The following is a 20,357-nucleotide window of genomic DNA, read 5'->3' as shown; positions in this document are numbered from 1 at the left end:
CAGAAAAAACATAGGTTTCAAGCCTTATATAGTTAGGAATTAGCATTTAAAAACCTTGCAAATTCACTTAAAAAACCATAGGTTTCAGGCCTTATATAGTTAGGAATTAGCATTTAAAAAAACCTTGCAAATTCACTTAAAAACATAGGTTTCAGGCCTTATATAGTTAGGAATTAGCATTTAAAAAAACATTGAAAATGCTCCTATATAATTAGTTGTACTAACTATATTTCGCGCACCCACAATCCACTGCTGATGATGTCACATATTACATCATTCATGACATGGTCAGTGACATCACTGATGACATCACTGATGACATCTCAAATGACATCACTGATGACATCTCATTTGACATCACTGATCACATCACTGATGATATCATTCATGTGATAATACGATGCACCTCCTCACACTCTAATATAACCTTTGATACACCCAGTGTTAAATACAGACTACCATTCTTGAAACCATTAACACACCAATACCAGTTACTACATACGCACTCACTGATTCCTAGGTCTACACACACATTCACTCATTCACCCATAGAATCACTCATACATACAGTCACTCATCAATACAACACTATCATATGCACTCATACACCTATACAGACACTCACACACTGCCACTCATCCATGGAGTTACTCACACACCTAGTCAGTCATGCAAAGAATCAATCACACTTCCATTTCCTCAACTATACAGTTATACACGCAACACCTTACTTATTCAAACATATACTAACACATACTTACTCTCTTATACAATCACTGATACAAGTACACAATGATCCATACAGCCACTCGCACATTCACTGGCTCTCATGTATAGTCATTTATATATGCCAACTCTCACATGCACTGTAATTTACATATGTACTTACTTGGACATGCAGCACTGACATATCCATTCACTCACCAACACACCCATGCACACAGTCAACCACCCATATAGCTGTTTCCACATGCACTCTTGAACTCATACACCTAGTGAATCAACTGCTCACACATCTATGCACAGAGTCACACACCTCCCAGCCACCCACACACACACTCAGTCTCCCATTCAAATACTTGGGCAACCAATCAATAACCCATATAGCCACTCATATAGCTACTGATCAACACATGCAGCAGCTTACACAACAACAGACATACTGATGCACACATTCAGACAGTTTAGTCACTAACCCATGCATTTAGTAAGACACATTTAATCACTCACTTATACAGTCAGTCATGCTCCAACTAAAACCTTCATCCAGACAATTATACATCCACTCATTCTTCAATATGTAAAACATATTTAAACTTTACAGAAACACACCGTCACTGGATGATGTCATCAGTGATGTCATCAGTGATGTCAAATGAGATGTCATCATAGATGTCATCAGTGATGTCATTTGAGATGTCATCAATGATGTCATCAGTGATGTCACTGACCATGTCATGAATGATGTAATATGTGACATCATCAGCAGTGGATTGCGGGTGCGCGAAATATAGTTAGTACCACTAACTATATAGGAGTATATATTTATGTATATTAACTTTTACAAACTGCCATAAGTGTGGCAGGGTATGCTCAGACGTGTGTCCCTTGCTCACTTTGCCACTGGATTCAAGCAAGCCGGGCTGAAGACGGCTGGAATGCCAGAAACCGGTCCTCTGAAGCTTGGTTCCGGTCCAGGGAAGACATGGCTTGGCAGTTCAGGCTGGACTGTTCCCATGAGGCACAGGGTCAGACTGATTTGCATATAGCCATGTCTGAACTGGGGTGGCAGAGTGGGCTAAAGAACGGTGATGGATTAAACCCAGATCTTTTGACTGGGTGTGAGCGTTTGATTGATTCAGATGCTCCGTCCATCACTACCCCCTTTTGTACCGCTTTTGGCCGCCATAAGTGTGGCTGGGTATGCTCAGACGTGAGTCCCTTGCTCACTTTGCCACTGTATTCAAGCAAGCCGGGCTGAAGATGGCTGGAATGCCAGAAACCGGTCCTCGGAAGCATGTTTCCGGTCCAGGGAAGACATGGCGTGGCAGTTCGGGCTGGACTGTTCCCATGAGGCACAGGGTCAGACTGATTTGCATATAGCCATGTCTGAACTGTGGTGGCAGAGTGGGATAAAGAACGGTGATGGATTAAACCCAGATCATTTGACTGGGTGTGAGTGTTTGATTGATTCAGATGCTCCGTCCATCACCACCCCCTTTTGTACCGCTTTTGGCCGCCATAAGTGTGGCAGGGTATGCTCAGACGTGAGTCCCTTGCTCACTTTGGCACTGAATTCAAGCAAGCCGGGCTGAAGACCGCTGGAATGCCAGAAACCGATCCTCAGAAGCTTGTTTCCGGTCCAGGGAAGACATGGCTTGGCAGTTCAGGCTGGACTGTTCCCATGAGGCACAGGGTCAGACTGATTTGCATATAGCCATGTCTGAACTGGGGTGGCAGAGTGGGCTAAAGAACGGTGATGGATTAAACCCAGATCTTTTGACTGGGTGTGAGCGTTTGATTGATTCAGATGCTCCGTCCATCACTACCCCCTTTTGTACCGCTTTTGGCCGCCATAAGTGTGGCTGGGTATGCTCAGACGTGAGTCCCTTGCTCACTTTGCCACTGTATTCAAGCAAGCCGGGCTGAAGATGGCCATCACCACCCCCTTTTGTACCGTTGTATTCATATATAGCAATTGATAATATGTAGAGACATCCAGTGCCTATAGATTGTGTACACAAGTTTATTTCGTCTATGCATTTTGGTGGCATTCTTATAAATATGCCGTGTTTTTTTTAAGGCTAATTTGTAAAATAATCGTCCATATTTAAAAATTAGCAATTTCAAATTTATTTCCTTTTTTATATACATGTCCACAAAAAAAATTCTGATAATGTTATTCTCCCAATGTTTCAGATCAGTCCCGTGCTCTGAGATTATTCCTTTGGGGTCATATTACTTTAAAAGACTTAAAAATGGTGAGTGTTACTTTTGTTACCTGGCTGCAACCACACTGGATTATCAGGAAGAAAATGCACCCATATCTCTTCTCAGCAGTCACCTGTGCATGTACTTGATCTCCAAGGGTTGCCTAATCTCAAATCATATATTCTGCGCCGTCGGCAAGCATGTAAACATCCAACCGCAGCAAATCGGTGTTTGTTTGCAGTTTAAACCGATCGGATCCAAAAGTAGCACTGACCATTTTTTGGGGTTTTTAAATCATCTGACCCCAAAGATTTATTTGAAACCCAAAGATGTGACAGTCTGGGAACAGTACATTGGGACTAGGAAAATGATGGAAGAAAAGGTTGACACCACCTTTAGTATCATAATGGAACGCCACAGTTTATATTACAGAGACAGGCCCCTGGAGAACCTATTGAGCCATAAATTGCTACTCTACGCATTGACGTATGCATCATTTGGCAATACCGATAAAATGATCTGCGACTAAGTAGTTATGCTCCGCTCATACTCCAAAGCACTGGAGAGATCGTTGTGCCACAAACCCGAGCCATGGCGAGGTTGTCAGCACCATCAAGATGTAAGAATCCTTAAAAAGAGAGGAACATTCTATTGAGGCGAATCTTGTGAAAACCACCATATCATCCAGACAAGTAAAGTGTCGAAAAAGAGTTAGCTTCATGAAGGTTTCTCTGGCTAGTAGTTGCCCTAAAAAAGTGTTAGCCTTACAGGAGCAAGATTCTGATGAAACATACCTTGATGAACACATAGAAGACATGGTCCTGTTAGTAGCCATCCTAGTTAAATGCAGCAAAAGAGATCAAACTAAATGCTTCATACAAGTGAACCATCTTGAGATCACAACTCTGATGGATACCGGATTATGATAATTTCTGAGGAGGTGTACAACTGTTCACCAATGAGGAATCTTCCACAACGCACCCACATCGGACCTGGTGTTAATAGAGGACATAAAAGTAATCTTGAAGGTTTCTTTGAAGCCAATCTAACTTTTGAAGGAAGAACAACTTTAGCAAAGATATACATCATTAACCAAGGTGCCACCATCTTGGGATGGTCTGACTAGCAGAATCTTTGTATGCTAATCAATCCATACAAGGCACCCTCATTGTTCAGTAGCTACGCAATCAAAGTTCATTTTATCCAACAGGAATTTGAAGCTGTATTTCCTGGAAACTTGGGGCAGTTGAAGGGATCTCAACATTTCATGAAACTAAAGGGCCATGTGGTGCCCGTAAAACAGAAATTAAACAATGTACCCCTATCTGCCCATAAAGAAATCATAAGGAATTAGACAGTTGGCTGAAGGAAGAAATTATCGAGCCGATTACAGAATCTGTTGTGCCTATCCTGTGGAGACCACAACTTATTTGGCAGACAAAGGGCATCTTCGTATTAATGGTACCAAAAAGAAGTTAATAATGGATTTTAGGTGGCCATCCATCGACTGTGAAGTTGAAGTGTACATTCAAGAGTGTCAGTTTTGTAAGGCTGCTGACAAGACATTCAAAGTACAGACTTGTTCTCTTTTACCTGTTTCACTCCCCAATGGGCCCTGGCAAAAAAGTGGGAGCCAATTTAATTGGACCCATGATCAAATGGCCCAGATATATGCGTTATGTCATAGTCATTATAGACGCTATAATAAATGGATCGACTTTGAATTTTTAACCGGATATTTTCTACGGAAGGGTTACCCCTAGTCAGCAACAATGGTACTCAATTCCTTTCTGCATGAATGTCCATATTTCTCAATTCATGTGGCATCACTACCATACATCCTCTTTATACCACTCCTGAGGTAATCGGCAGGTTGAGCGAGCCAACCGCATCATTAAGGAAACCACACAATTAGCTTAAAAAGGAAATTTACACATCAAAAATGCTTTAAGAACTCGTCTTTAGGGATATCGTAGCTCTCCTCATAGTGTGACATGCAAAACCATATAAGAAATACTGAGAGGCAGCCTGGGCTCTCCACAAACTACAACCCCATTTGTTAAAAACAAGGGGGGAAAGGGTTTCCATTGTGATAAATAGCGAAAAGGAACATATACATGTTGCTGTTGAAATAATACACAACCAAAACTGAACATTATTAAGACCAGAGGTAGGCAGCTACCAGTAGTAAGTTATCTGTTGTGGATGTGGTCAGAATCAGGCACCTTTATAACAAAGTTGGTGGTGACACATTTGAGAGTAATTAATACCTGTGGTTCTTACTTGACTCTTGAAAATGGGTATTGGCAGAATTTGTTGCATGCTGTGTATGTAGTGCCAAACCAGCTGCCATCTGTGCATGTTTTCCAATACCAGTGTCTATATGCCCACAAGACAGGATGCTAGTAACATCTCTCATCCCAACACTAGATCAACTATTGTATCACCACCACGTGTGACATAGTCCACACTAACATTAGGTCTCCTACCGATACGCAGGTGGAACACCAGAGTGTGTTGGGTGGACGTTCTTCACATAATGTTGGTAAACATGCCAGGATTCAAAGATTATTTGTTAGATTAACTTTGTCTAAGAGAGAGAGAATATGGATTATTGCTGTTAAAACAAGCTATCACAAATGTCATGCATATATTTTCCATCTTGTCCATGCCTGATGACTTGAGTTTTCCTTGTAATCTTTCCTTGCCCCCTGCCCCCTTCCCTCGTGTCTGTCCACGTGAAGACCTCACTCGCTGTTATTGGAATGTTGTGGATGTTGACCGGTTGAGGGAATATTGTGATTATTTTGTGAAATAATGTAGCAGTGATTTGAATAAATAATGGTGTGCTCCCTCCCTAAAGTCTCTGTCTTAAATAGCAAATCTGACCTCTAACCCTGTTCTCCTTCTGGGAGATCTCCGAGCTGCCAAACACAGCATGGGAGAAAGAGAGGTATAGACCAAAATGCATCCTCTCTAGTTAGCTCTTATAAACACAACAGGTGTGTGGGTGCCAACAATCAGTTTTACAATACTATGTGATCTCCTACCACTTCGTAGATCCACCATAAAAATAGAAGTCACCTCACATGCAATTCATAGTGTCATTCTTCATCATAGGTGTCTTTCCCTCATCTAGATAGGTTATACAATTTGGGTAGGCTCAACCTCTATTGGGGAGATCAAGATAAATCTTTTGATCTGGATAAAAGCAGGGATCCTGTCTCCAGTAAAAATGCCTAAGGGTATTCCCAAGATTTCTCCTTTATTTAACAAGTGACATAAAGACCAGAAGGCCATGTTCCGTTTTGAGTAGACCAAGATTCCATTTGATAACTGATCATTGGCCTTTCTACTTTTGACCTAAAACAATCAATCAATCAGGAGTTTGTAAAGCACGGAGGTTCTCAAGGCGCTCTGGGGGTTGCTGATCCGTCTGGGCATGGAGGTGGACCTGAATACTGTCTGCTCTTATATTTCGAAGAACCTATGAAAATGTCAAATCATCCAGACAATGACGTTGACAAAACACCTAATGTACCATTCCTGTGGACAATTTCCATTTTATCTGTATTTCAAGCTCAGAAAGCAAATATGACATAAAGAATGTAGTCTTAATTGACATATTTTTGATATACTAGTAGATACTGATTTGCAATAAGACCATCATAGTAAGGCGTGCAAGTCCTGTCCAGAATTTAATAGAAATTCATAATGTACGATAAGAGCCTGTGGTCAACAATATGAATGGCCCATCAAGTAGCCACAAGGCAGAGAGGTCCTGTGACCCAGGTTATCGCACAAGATTCTGCCAGAGAACCTGCAAGAGACTGCCAGACTGCTGTATTGCTGTGACATCCATTCTTATGCTGAGAGCTGAAACCCAGTGAATTCTGAGAAGAGAGGAGCTGAGCCTAGCTGATGTGCATTTTCCTTTCGAGGGATTGCTCTCTCCCAGCTACTGATAATTATAGCTTCTTGCTGTAAACAGGAATGCATGGCATTTAATCCCAAGAAACTCAAGTTAAGCTACTCCATGCTCGCATAGTGTAGTGCATTGAAGTAGTCTTTGGGGTGCCAATGACATTCCTACTATGCTAGAAATGTACATATTATTCTCATTGATAGTGACATGCATCAGTGCTGTTTTAGTAGTATTCTGTCTGGTTATGTTGCATGTGCTATGCAACAGGGTGTTTATTTTAGAATGAAACTCTTTTAAATAAAAAGTATCTATCTCTTAGTGCAGTACTTGAGTGTGATATTCTAAAGACAAAATTGGATTTGAATTACCAATGCATCCCTGGTCCATTTTTAAGGGCCTGTTGGTAACCCAGAAAGCACAGACACCACATCAACAAGGTAGTTGAGCAGAGTTGTGTGGGGCTACAACAACCTGTACTTTCATGCTCAAGCGTGGTGCACTGAACCAAGTTCAGGCATCCGTGGGTGGGAAATTCAAACCTTGTGGAATTAAGTCACAGTCATAGTTCATGCCACATAATTACCCACAGCATGTTTAAAACCAGATATGTATTGGATATTGAATTCAAAGTTATGTTCCATACATCCACAGTGAATTGCCGACATGTTTCAGCAATAACAGAATATAGGTCATTGGGGCCTATGGCTTTCTTCATGGCTCAAAACAATAATTGTCCAATTGCTAATGATATTACATTCAGATAATTAGAGGTGTAATGCTCTCATGCCTGGCTGTTTCCTATAATTGGTCACCTGCGATGTGGATTTCGAAATAACAAGCTGCAAGAGTATTAAACATAAATTTATTTAGTGACTTCTGTGGTCCACCTTTACAAAAATTCTGATTATTATTTCAATTGGGTTCTCACCCCTACAACCAATAGCCCAGTTTCTTACATTGGTGTGCAGCAATGGGATGCATTACTTGTATGTTGTGCAGTGCCACTCAGCGATTTGTGTAAAGCCAACATCCATTGTCATAATCACACATCAAAACCCATTTTTAGATTTTTTAAATTGTTCTTCTGTGCAATTTTTTCTCTTTTTAAATTCCATTCCTGTCCATATCTTTTTTCACCTGAGCTGTGTATTGCGCACAATCCCCCCGCTCTGTCAGACTGCTGGGCTTGGGGTGCTACCTGTGGTATGTGTGGTGTTGGGACCTTCTTGCCTGCGTACTACTCGGGCGGCTGATGCAGGGCCTGGAGGCCTGGGCTGATACTGGGGCTACCACTACACTTGAAGTGCCGAGATCTCCCGGAGTGCATGAGGTGGGGGTCCAGAGTTGCCGGTGACGCATAATGCGGGTACCCCGACTTGAAAACAGGGGACCACCGCCTGTGCCGAGGGACCATCTGGGTCCTTTCTCACCTTGTGCCTGGTGCTGGGCTGGACAGAGGGGAAATGACTGGATTGGCCCTGCATTGGCCCTCGAGGGGCAGGAGGCATCACCTTGATTTGCCTGCATCACCTGCCCCTGCTGCTGGACGGGGGGCCACTGCGTACAAAGTTGTCCTAGCCCATGGGGTCTAAACTGCTGTGCCTGTGTGGATCACACCCATGGACCCCCTGTATCGATCTGTGCCTTTGGGCGCCGTGAGCTTGTGGATTTGGTACCAGGGCTCAGAGCTGGTGAGGGGGGTCCCCTTACAGGCCTCCTGGAGGAGCGAGGTGGGTCTTGCTCTTGTGGACAGATACCCCCCATCCCTAAATTGTTCTCCCTGATTTGTGAGCCACCCTGCTGATTGCCTACGTGGGTGACAGTTGAATGATTACGTACCTGGACTCCTTGTGCCCAGCTTTCAGCCCTCGACAAAACAATGAGTACTTGGGGGACACTTTGTGGGCCGGTTCGTTGATTGCTCCCCTGCCATGCCACCCCTCCTTACTAGCGGTTGCACCTGCCACTGCTCTGCTCAATACACGCCTGCTTTTCTCCTTGCTTGTAGCCCTTACCTGGCAGTGCCGCCTTTAAGTGCAGAATTGAGGTGCCGTCGCTGAAAGGTTACTCACCCTGATTGTCATACGTTGCCTAGAGTTGGACATCCTCTATCAAATGGACCACACTTTTTTCTGACTTTTGCTTTGTGAGGGTGAAATCTTGCCCCCTGCCTGGATTACCACGGTCCTATACCGGGTGTTGGACTTCAATTATTCTGGACATCGTCTGCGGAGCCCTGGTGGCCTGTGCCCGCCCTCACCACCAGGTATGGGGAAATCTAGTCCACAGCGGGGAGCACAGCAGACCAAGATGAATCAGTACACAGCATAGGGGGGTCAACTAAGGGTGACCCCGCCCAGAGAGCACTGTTCGGGGAACATCCTCTGGACCCCACCAGGGCACATACACTTGTAGCCATAAAGGCATTGCGTGCTTCAGTACAGGGTAAGATTGATGCAGTCTCCCTGGATGTTGGTCTGGTGTGGGTTGACCTCCGGCGAGGTGGCAGAGGTTACCCTGGCCATGGAACAGAATGTGACTGAATTGCAAGGGGAAGTGTCCACTTTGAGAGCTGCACTAACTGATTTATTGACAAAGACAGCAGCTCTGGAGCATAGGGCTGAGGATGCAGAAGGACGGTCCAGGAAGTGCAATCTTCGTTTTGTGGGATTCCCGGAGTGGGTTGAAGATGGGACGCCTGAACTTTTTCTGGAGAAGTGGATAAGATTGGCTCTTCCCGCTGTTGACCTGTTCCCCTTGATAGTGATTGAGGGGGCTCATCTGGCCATTGCCCCGTTGCCCCCGATGGGAGTGCCACCACATACTCTTATAGCAAAACCCCTCAAATATAGGGACCAAGACAATATCCTTAAACCCGCCCGCTGTGATGGCTACCCTGTCTTCGAGAATCATGTCATTTGTATATTCTCTGATTACACTTGTCTAGTCTAACAGATGAGAACATCCTTTGGTAGTGTGAAGCAAAAGTTGAGGGCTATGGGACTCCAATACATACTCCTATACCCAGCCAATTTTAAAGTACTTCATGGTGATCAAGCTCACTTTTTTATGACGCCTGCAGTAGCTTGGGGTTGGCTTGAGGTGAGGGGTGATGGTCAAATTCCAGCCTTGTGAGTGGTGGAATAGCACCCTTTGGGAGGCAGCAACCTTTGAGGGATAGGTAAGTGGAGTGAAAGAGACAAGCGGGCCCCTCGGGCTTCCGACTGTATTGTGGTCCGCTGGGACGGTTACCTGTGATTGGAGCATTTGGAGACAGCTGGCAAGGGGGGAAAACTCCAATTTATGGACCCCTGGCAATTAAAATGTGAAAGGCGGTGGGAGCGCTCGTGGAAGAAGTACCTGCCTCCAACTCAGACAGCAGTGTTCCTGATGTCATGGAAGAGACCCCTCAATCTCCAGACTCCTGAGGACAATGGAAGGCTGGTGGGTGGACCATTCCTGGGTGTGGGGTATGATGGGGCTCATGTGTTTGGACATCAGGGGAAGGAACTATGGCAGAAGGAGTGCATTATGTGACCTGAACTTTATACATGATTCAAATTTTGTACCGGGACTGGTGTTTGAGTGATGGGCGTTTGAAAAAAGGGCATGGTCACCATCCACCCTTTCTCTTTACAGCAGGTGTCAGTACTAGCTTGCATGAGGGTATGAGTTTATGGTGTGGTGGATGTCGGTGTGAGGCTGTAGTGGGCGCCATGGTATTTGTTTGCGTTTTATGAGTAAACAAGGAGAGAGAGTGACAATGGTCGGGGCGTGGAACATGCTGCTGGATGTGGTACTGGTGCGCTTCTTCCCCCTGACACTTATTATTGCATTGTTTGAGAGTGGAAAGTGTGTGACCAATGGTTGGTGTGTGTGAATGTGGTGCACTTCATTCTCTTGTTTTATATATGGTTTTCCAGTTCCTCCCCTCCCTTAGTTGGGTGGGGATAACTGCCGGCGCTTATTGTTTATTATATTCCTAAAAGCCTTGGGGGTACAGAAAATGATTGGGGAGGCTCAAGTTGTTTTCAGTGTGTTTACACGGTGGGTGGGAGTTCTTGTTTATAGAGTTGTAGTTATTGGTGGTGATGACAGCGGGGGCTCATGGCAATGGGTTGGGGGAGATGTGACATGGGAGAAGTGGTCAATTTAAGTTCTTGACCTGAAATTTTACAGGGCTCAAATTGTTTGTGAAGTGTTACTGAGTGTCGTGTCTGGCTTGCTAATAATGACAGACACGTGGGTAGCTATTCACAAGCTTTATTTTACGCTTCTTATCAGGTCCCTGTCCCTACTCTAACTGTCGTGGTTCCTGTCACTGGCTCCTCCCGTTCCTGCTCCTCCCTCTTAACTCCACCCCAACCACTAGACTACATCATACAATCCGACATCTCCCCCCTTCTTAACAAAATGAACTTAATTTCCACAGTGTTCGCAATTCTTCAGTCCACCACACGGGTTGGCGAACAGCTTGTTCTTCAAGCATCAGTAGTGTCGAATCCGTGGTGGTCCTGACGTTGATCAATCTTTCTGGTGTCTTAACCAAGACATCCTTGACTACGGGAGTGCACTTTTGAGAATGCAACCCATTGCGTGTGGGCTGCTTATTATCCGGTTCCGCAGTTATCATGGTTCTTTCATGTTGTGTGACTGCTACTGGCTCAGCTCGGCTGTGGCAGTCTGCTTTCCTTGGTGACTCTTGTTCTATTGACGGTTGATCTCCTTCGGGAGTGGACAATGTTCTGGTCTTATTCCAAGCTCCCACCTGTAAGGTTATTTCTCTTTGTCTTGTCAGGTTGGGAGCAGCACTGTTCTTCTGTTCACCATCAGGCATGCCAGACGTTAATGTACTATCTGAAATGGGTGTCCTGTCTTGATTCTTGGACTCGTTTGCTGCCTCTGTTTGTCTCTCCCCCTCCCACTCATGTTTGAGACTGGCGAAATCCCTGACCATCCGGTCATGTACCTGTTTCTCTCTCATTCGGTGACAGTCTATCTCCGTCACCACTTTTGGTCCTCCTCCCAGGGTGACAGGATAATCCTTTTCCACTTGGTAGATACTGTCCCATCTCTTTGTTTTCCTTCCGTCAGTTCTTTTAGTCAGCCTCGCTGACCCCATCAGGGGTGACGGCATATTACTCATGTCTTGAAATGGCGATGACTGATGTGACATGTTGTCCTTTGGTTCTGTTGTGCGTTCGGGTGATTGATGCCATGGACGTGGTCGGGACCATGATTTTGTTGACCTGAATGATCGGACAGACATGTTTTCCGACTTGGAGGAGTCGTTCGCCGATTCCTTTTGAGAACGTTCCTTTGAGGGCATCGTAACTGATAAGTTTATTGAGTTGGTGGTCTGGGATGACATGCTCCTGGAGTCGGAGCTATCTACGGAGCATTCCTTTGGGTACGTCTCTTTATGTGTCTTTTGTGTTGTTGCGATGGAGAGATTGTTTGCTAACCACACGTTTACTTCTTTAGTTTGATCTCGGAGCATTTGGTCTTTACCCTTTTCACGGGACATCACTTGTCCCTTCTCCGTTTTCTCGTTGACACAACTGTCTTGAGTGCACGTGCCCCTCCCTTTTCGGTGTCTGAGTGACTTACCACTCCTCATGTGGTTGGTTTCTTCTTCTCGTTTGTTAGGCGTGCTGACGTCCGTGCCATTGGGGTGATATGGCTCGCTGATTGATGCTTCCTCTGACTCATCTATGAACTTTGGTGCATAGCGGGAGGATGCCCGGGGATGTTCTTGTGTCGATTTCCGGCGTTGACGGGACTGGTCCTGTCTTCTGTAGTTTGTCTTGCTTGCCCTCTTGTTGAGCAATCTGCCATCTTGTCCATGGGTGTGATCTGACCCGCTTGACACTTCATCTGCTTCATAACCATTTTCATCATCGGTTGACTGACTCCTTGAGGTTGAGTAACTCTGTGAGGTTGTATCAGTATCATCATCTGTTGACTGACTCCTTGAGGTTGAATAACTCTGCGAGGTTTTATCAGTGCCGCTTTCGCAATCCTGATTCATCCTGGTCTTTTGTGATGGTGACTTGGAGTGTTCCATGACGCTGTGTCTCTTGTTTCGTCTTGGCTCTGATTCACCCGCCTTCTTTTCAGTTTTGTTTGTTTCCTGGTCCTTGCCCCCAGACATGAGGGATGTCTCTCTCCAGACATCCATGTGTCTTGCATTCGAGTGCACGTCTTTCGATAAGTCTTTTGCTTTTATCCGCACTCCAACCTCGGCTCCTCTGATGATTCTCTTTAGCGACCACTGTTCCTGAAGAATCTTGCGCTTCCTGTCTGCGCTTGAACAGCCTTCGATTATCCGGAGCCGAACTGCTTCTTCATTTGTAAATGTATTGAAGTAGCAGCAGGGTACCAGACTTAGCAACCGGGTGATGAATTTCGGCAATGGTTCTCCTGGTTCCTGCCGTGCTGTATTGAAAGCGATGCGAGCATGATCCACTTCCACCTGTGCATGGAAATGGGCACGTAGCTTCACTTGGAGTCTTTCATAGCTCTCTGTGTCCCATTTGGGAAATGTTCTGATTAGGCGTCGGCCCTCATGACCGACCGATGGGTTGCATTTACCCCCGCCATGATGGAGGAACGGTTTCGTCTACTACAGTCGCAGGATTGTTCATTTTGCCTCCAGTCTTAATTGCTGACCTTCTTCGCCTGGGGTCCTGTGTCTAGTCGTCTCCTTCGATGTTGAGAAGGTTCGCCACTCCTGAGTGACTACTGTTTTCTGTCCGTCCTTAGCGCGACTGTCTCGGTAGGCTTCAATGAGTGAGGCTTGAATTTCATGATTTCGAAATGGCCACTACTCAGCTGCTCCTTACGTGATGCGTGGCTCAGCAACTTCCCAATTCTGTTAGGGTGACCTGCTAACTGTAGGTAATTTGGGACTCTTCCGCGATGATACGTGACGCCATTGACATCTCGTTCTTGCGTTCCCTTTCAGCCTGGCACAGGTCATCCAGTGGTTTCAATTATGAGAGAAGGCTTCCTTGGTATCCGTTTACTCATGCTTCTGGATCATTTGATTTCTTGGCTCTTCTTACTGTTGATCATTTATCTTCGCGTGGTGCTGGAAGTTTACTTCGATACTGACCTTTGCTCGTGTTTGTTACGTTCAAGATCGGTATTTGCTTGGTGCAGTCAGGATGTGCACCTGCTTGCGCTCACTGACTTCGGGACTTGTATTTGTCCGTGCTTGGTATGTTCGGGTCTGTATTGGTTCGTGCTTGTAGCGTTGTGGATTTGCATTTGCTTGTGTTAGTTTCATTCGAGATTTGTGTGGGCTTGTGCTTGTTTACGTCGAGGCTTGCATTTGCTCATGCTTCATTTTGTTGTACTTCTTGCATTTGCTTGTGTACTAGTTTCACCTCTTGCCTTAGCTCGTGCTTGTTTTCTCATTTCCCTTTTGCATTTACTCAGGTTTGTTAATTTTGCTCTTTGCAGTCGCTCGTGTTTGTTAACTTTATTGTTGTCCTTACTTGTGCCTGTTTATTTTACATTCATCAATGCTTGTTTTATTACAGTTGTCAGTGCTTGTTTTCTATGTTTGCCAATGCTTGTTATATTATGGGCGCCAATGCTTGTTGCTTGTCTTTATCAATGCTCGTTTTCCAAGCTCTGCTTGCCTGACTTAAAGATGGCCGCCTGAATCTCTAACAGGGGATGGGAGCAAAACTGCCTGACTCTAAGATGGCCGCTGAAGTGGAAATCTCGTTTCTGCCGAGATTTGGCTATCTGTTTACTATTTCAGTCGCTCCACTCCACTCACCGGGTGCAGGGGCCTCTCTCCGAATGCAGAGGCTGTCGCCGCCTCCACCACAGCAGCGAACGGCACAGGCACGACCGGGGTGAGCTCCCGACGCCGCGTCCTCCGTCCCCTCCAAGGCTCACGCTTCAGGGGTGAGCTTTAAATTCTTTTTGTTTTTGGCGCGCGATCGCGCTAGCTGCGTTCTTCACAGCACTCACTCGCAGCCACTCCTTAGGCAGCAGGGTGACTTCAGCAGCGCCTCTCAGGCTCCTGGTCACCACACCTCTCCCGGTGGGCTCAGGGCAATCTCCCGATCTCACTTCGCAGTGCGCCTGCGATGTCTCACGCATCGGGGGTGAGCTCTTCCTTCTTTTCGGCGCGAACAGCACTCCTGATTCTGGGCACGTCCACGGGGCTTCCGCAGGGCCCCAGGCATATTCTGGTCACCAGCACTATCAGTCAGAATCGGGGTGGGCTCCCGACTTCTCCTCTTCACCGACGGGCCAACTTGCACACATGGGGGCTGAGTGTCACTTTGGCGCTGGCGAGCGCTCCGCTTCAAATGCTTTCAGCGTTCACCAGTGCTCCTCTGCTGGGCTCTACACATCTGAAGGATCACAGGGCAGGTGCGATCACTACTGGCCTCTCGATCTGGGCGCTGGGCTCGTGTCCGACACAGCAGCTGTATCTTCTTGCACGCTGCAGGGGACAGGACGCCTTCCTTAGGGTTCTGTGGGTGGCAGGCTCCACCATCCCACCCTCGTCGCCAGTTGTCGTGTCTGGCTTGCTAATAATGACAGACACGTGGGTAGCTATTCACAAGCTTTATTTTACGCTTCTTATCAGGTCCCTGTCCCTACTCTAACTGTCGTGGTTCCTGTCACTGGCTCCTCCCGTTCCTGCTCCTCCCTCTTAACTCCACCCCAACCACTAGACTACATCATACAATCCGACACTGAGTACAGACCTATCTTCATAGACATGGTATACAGGTTGCGATGCTCCAGGAGACACACTTGTCTGATTCAGAGGTCCAGAAGATTAATAAGAAAAGACAGGGGCACATTTTTTCCACCACATATGCCCAGGGTGTGATTTTTTTTTACAGCAGATGTTGAGGGGAGATATAGCCTGGTACATGGTATGCTTAATGGGTTATAGGTTAGCCTTCTCAATGTTTATGCCCCAAATGTGGATCATGGTAGATTTTATATGGAACTGGATGAAAAACTGCTACCATATGTGTGAGTGTCTCTGTTATGGGCCAGAGACTTTAATTGGGTGCTTGATGGAGCTTTGGATAGACATCTCAGAAGGTTACACGCTAAACCCCACATGACGGACACATTGTTGGCAGTAATGGACCATTTGCGTTGTGTTAACGCATGGCCAGCGATGCACCCGGAGTACAGGAATACCCCTGTGATACCCCCGCTCGTGATGCGTATAGTCAACTTGACAGGTACCTAGTTTCTGGTGAGTTGGTGGCCGCTGTGCTGCAGTTACACACCCTGGGATGATTCTTGTCAGACCATGCCCCTGTGCTGTTGGCGTGGGGTATAGGTGGAGCCCGATTGAGAGTTCCTCTGTGACGCTTCTGCCCAGAGACGCTTAAAGATGCCCTGTTCCGAGAGAAATTTTGGGAGGTGACTACCACGTATTTCAAGACTAATTGCCTATCTGCCTCTCAAAGGGGACTGGACTGGGATGCGTTCAAGGTAGCTACGTGTAGTAAGTGCCTGTCTAAACTGGGGGGTGTGAGATGGCAGGTTCAGAGGGACTTCGCTGATGTGGAGAGGGTGACAGGGACCCCCATTGGTTGGACATCATGAGACCCTATTGTTTTTTCAGCACTGGTTGGACAACATTTGAGACAGAATAGGTTGCATGAGTATCAGCAGCTGCTGCACCGGGAGGGTGATAAATCCAGGAAATTACTGGTGTGGTTACTGAAGCGGGAATGCCCACACCCTCTCATATTTGCGCTCCGACTCCCTAAGGGGGGAAAGCTGTCACCCAGGTTGGTATTAATAACCTGCTACAACAAAATTTAACAGTGGTATATGAGTGGGGTTCTCGGATTGACCTAATTGTGATTCGGAGTTTTTTTAGATGACCTCCAGCTCCCGCACCTCCTGGACGCACAAGGTGAGGGACTCGGGGGCGCTTTGACTTGAAGACCTGCAGGAAGCTGTGATGAGCATTGCTCCTTGTTGGGCCCTGGGCGCGGATGGTTTTCAGGTGGAGTTGTATTAGATGTTCGCTGACCCCTTGTTACCTCACCTCCAGGAGGCCAGGCGTGCAGGTTAATTGCCGATTTATATGAGAGAGGCCCAGATTATCATGCTCCCCAAGCCAGTTAAAGACCTGCTGCATCCCAGCTTCTACCACCCCCTGTCCATGTTGGGGGTGCACGTTAAAATATTGGCTAACATTCTGGAGCTGTGACTCAGTCGTGTGGTGACCCATCTGGTCCATGAAGAGCAGTGTGGCTTAATTCCAGGCAGGGATACGCATATGAATCTGAGGCGACTCTCACACATTCTTCACTTGATGATGGGTGTTGCTGTGCCGGCGGCAGCGGTCACCTTGGATGTTGAAAAAGCCTTTGATACCTTAGGCTGGGACTAACTCTTGCAGGTCCTGGGAAAGATGGTACTAGGCTGGGAGTTTATTTCCTGGGTTCTCCTACTTTATGACTGACCGATAACACAGGTCCGCAGAGGTGACATGATATCAGAGACCATTCCCATAGAGAGGGGCACGGGACAGGAGGCCCACTGTCTCCACTCCTTTTTGGACTGGCAATGGCACCTTTGGGAATACGGTTGCATTAAAATATGGCCAGATGGGGTATCTTGGTAGGGGGAGGTACTCATGTTGTCTTCTTGTATGCCAGCAACGCATTGCTGTATGTTTGCTAACCGGAGAGGTTGGTATCTACGCTCTTGAAGATACTGTGGTCCTTTGGAGTGGTCTCGGTTTATGTGTCAACCACTGGAAGTCGATCCTTTTCCCACTGACAGGACTGATCGGTGTGCCAGCTGCCGCTCTTCCTGCGGAGGAGCTGAGATGGGAGTGTGATCAATTCGGTATTTGGGTATCCAAGTCACACATACGGCAGAGGCAAATATGGGAGCAGTTATTACAGACCTAACTGCCTCAGTTCAATTCTGAAACCTCCTCCCCTTTTCTATTATGTGGAGAGTGGCACTCAACAAAATGGTTCTACTTCCGTGCTGCCTTTATGTCCTGCAGAACTCCTTTTGTTGCATTCCACGTACCACCTTCACTGTTTTGAATAGTCTCCTGGTGTCTCTGATGTGGGCTGGCGAACGCAGCAGGGTGAAGCTGGAGGAACTGGAAGTGGACATGGAGTCTGGAGGCCTAGGTCTCCCTGACCTGTGCCTCGATTATTTTGCAGGGTATTGCAGTATGCAGCGCAGTAGTGTGCTAAGGGTCCCAACGCTGAGGAGTCCTTGTTGGCTGAATGGGGCGTGATGGTTGACCTCCCGAAATGTCTGATGATGGGTATGGAGGTCCCTCTGGATGACCTATTCATAGTTCACTAGGTCTCGGGTTTGGGATCGGGCAGTTTCTATGGTTCTTAGCAGGGCCCCCATATTCTCGGCAGCTCCCTTCTTCAGTGGTTAAGCGGTTTCCAAGATTTGGAATACGTGATCTCATGCAGTGGTACCCTGGGGTTTGCTTGACAGCTAGGGATCTATATATTGATGGTGCCATCTTGTCCTTTAAAGATGCAAGGGAGTGTTATCAGGCACTGCCTGGTCAGTTCCTCCAATTTACGAAGATCTCTCACACTGCCCGCGAGATGTGGGTGACTTTTCCGGAGGAACCAGAGGAATTGCATACATTGTGGCTCTTACTTGGCTCGGGCTTCCGGTCCAAGTGCCATGAATGCTACAAGTATGAGCATTTTAAAGGGGATCTCATCTGTCAGTGCAGGAAGCAACCCTTCACTGGTGGGTCTACCCTGAGAATGGCCAGTGAAGTTCTGGGGGAGGAGGTTGCCCAGTTAATTTTACGGAGTGCAGTGGTTACCCTAGAGCCCATGGGTGACAAGGAGATGATGCCAAAGGATCACATGCCTGATGACACCAAAAACGATAGGCAGTGGGTCTACATCAATGGGCAGAAGGTGGAGGCTCTGAGACACAGGAGCCAGTAAGCCTACTGTTTTCATCTGGTGTCCTCAGAACAGGTAGTCTCTAATGTAACTGACCAGGTTCCGACAGCAGATAACGAGTGAGAGACTATCCAGTGGCTCTAGTTTGTTTTGGATGGGGCCGGGTCTCAGATTCCTTGAAGTTAGCTGTGAGACCGTTCATACCTGTTGACTGTCTGTTGGGGAATAACCTAGAACACACCATCTGGAAAGAGGTGGAGCTGAGGTCTCACCTGGTGATGCTAGGATTGCTTAACTGGGTGTGCCTGACCACAAGGTCTATTGCAGCCCGACAAGGCAGTCAAAAGGACTTAGATCCTGGAAAATTTGCCCAAGTGCCTGCCAAGAAGAGAAAGGGAAAGTTATGTAGGAAACCCACTCCAGAAGCGCCCGTGGTCTTGGAGGAGGCTGATCCTGAGGGTGTAGCCCTGAAACCTACAGGTGAGATGTTGCAGTCATGGGAGACCTATCTGAGTTAGCCGGGAGGAAACTTAAGGGGGGCTATCCCAGGCAAAGTTCTGCTAATTGAAGAGGGCCTACAACAGCAGGACGAGGCCCAGGTTGCAGAAGATACCTTTAGTGATCACCTCATTTACTAGCAGAAAGGTCTCCTGTATAGTGAGCCTAAGGCCCCTGAGCCTGGAGCAATCTGTGTTGGTGGTCCCCTAGCACTACAGGGCCTTCCTACAAGAGTTGGCTCTTGATGACCCACTGGCAGGACATCTGGGGCAGGCCAAAACTGCCTTTTCACCCACATTTATCGGCCCTGGATGAGGATGTAATAATATGATTGTGCAGATCCTACGTAACTTGCCAAGTCACTGGGAAGTCAGGGGTAAAGCAAACAGCCCTGCTGCTTCCATTCCCTTTGGTGAGAACCCCCTTTGGAAGGATAGGTATTGACATTGCTGGGCCTCTGGATGCCAAGACTACAGTAGGCAAAACCATGCCACCAGATACCTTGAGGTTGTGATCGGGCCTCTGGTGGCCACAGCACTGATGAGGATATTGACCCAAGTGGGTTTCCCCAAGGACATTAAGTCTGACCGGAGAGCTAAATTCATGACTGCCTCCATGAAGTCCATGTGGGACGCATGCAGAGTAACCTGCTAGTGCTCCACACCACCCCCAGACCAATAGGTTTGTTGAAAGGTTCAGGTTCATCAAACCCCTCAAAACCATAATCATGGGCCTATCAGAGCTCTTGAGAAGTAAGTGGGTTGTCTTCTTTCATGCCTTCTCTTTGCATATCGAGAAGTGCCTCAGAAGAGAGCATGATTTGGTCCCTTTGAACTTTTCTTTGCACACCTCATATGTGGGCCTTTCAGTCTTGTAAACGAGGACTAGGAACAAGCTCCCAAGAAACCCTTTCAAGATGTAGCGAGTTACATGTTGGCCCTCCAGTCTCAGATGAAGCACTTCTGAAAAAAGGCCACTGAGACCCTGGATGCCAACCAGGAAGTCATGAAGCATGGGTACAATCGAAGTTAAACGTTTATTCTGATTGCACACTTAATTAAATTAATTGCAAACATTAACATCTA

The sequence above is a fragment of the Lissotriton vulgaris genome, chromosome 8, assembly GCF_964263255.1.
Source record: "Lissotriton vulgaris chromosome 8, aLisVul1.2, whole genome shotgun sequence".
NCBI classification, from domain to species: domain Eukaryota; kingdom Metazoa; phylum Chordata; class Amphibia; order Caudata; family Salamandridae; genus Lissotriton; species Lissotriton vulgaris.
This window is presented reverse-complemented; position numbering follows the sequence as displayed.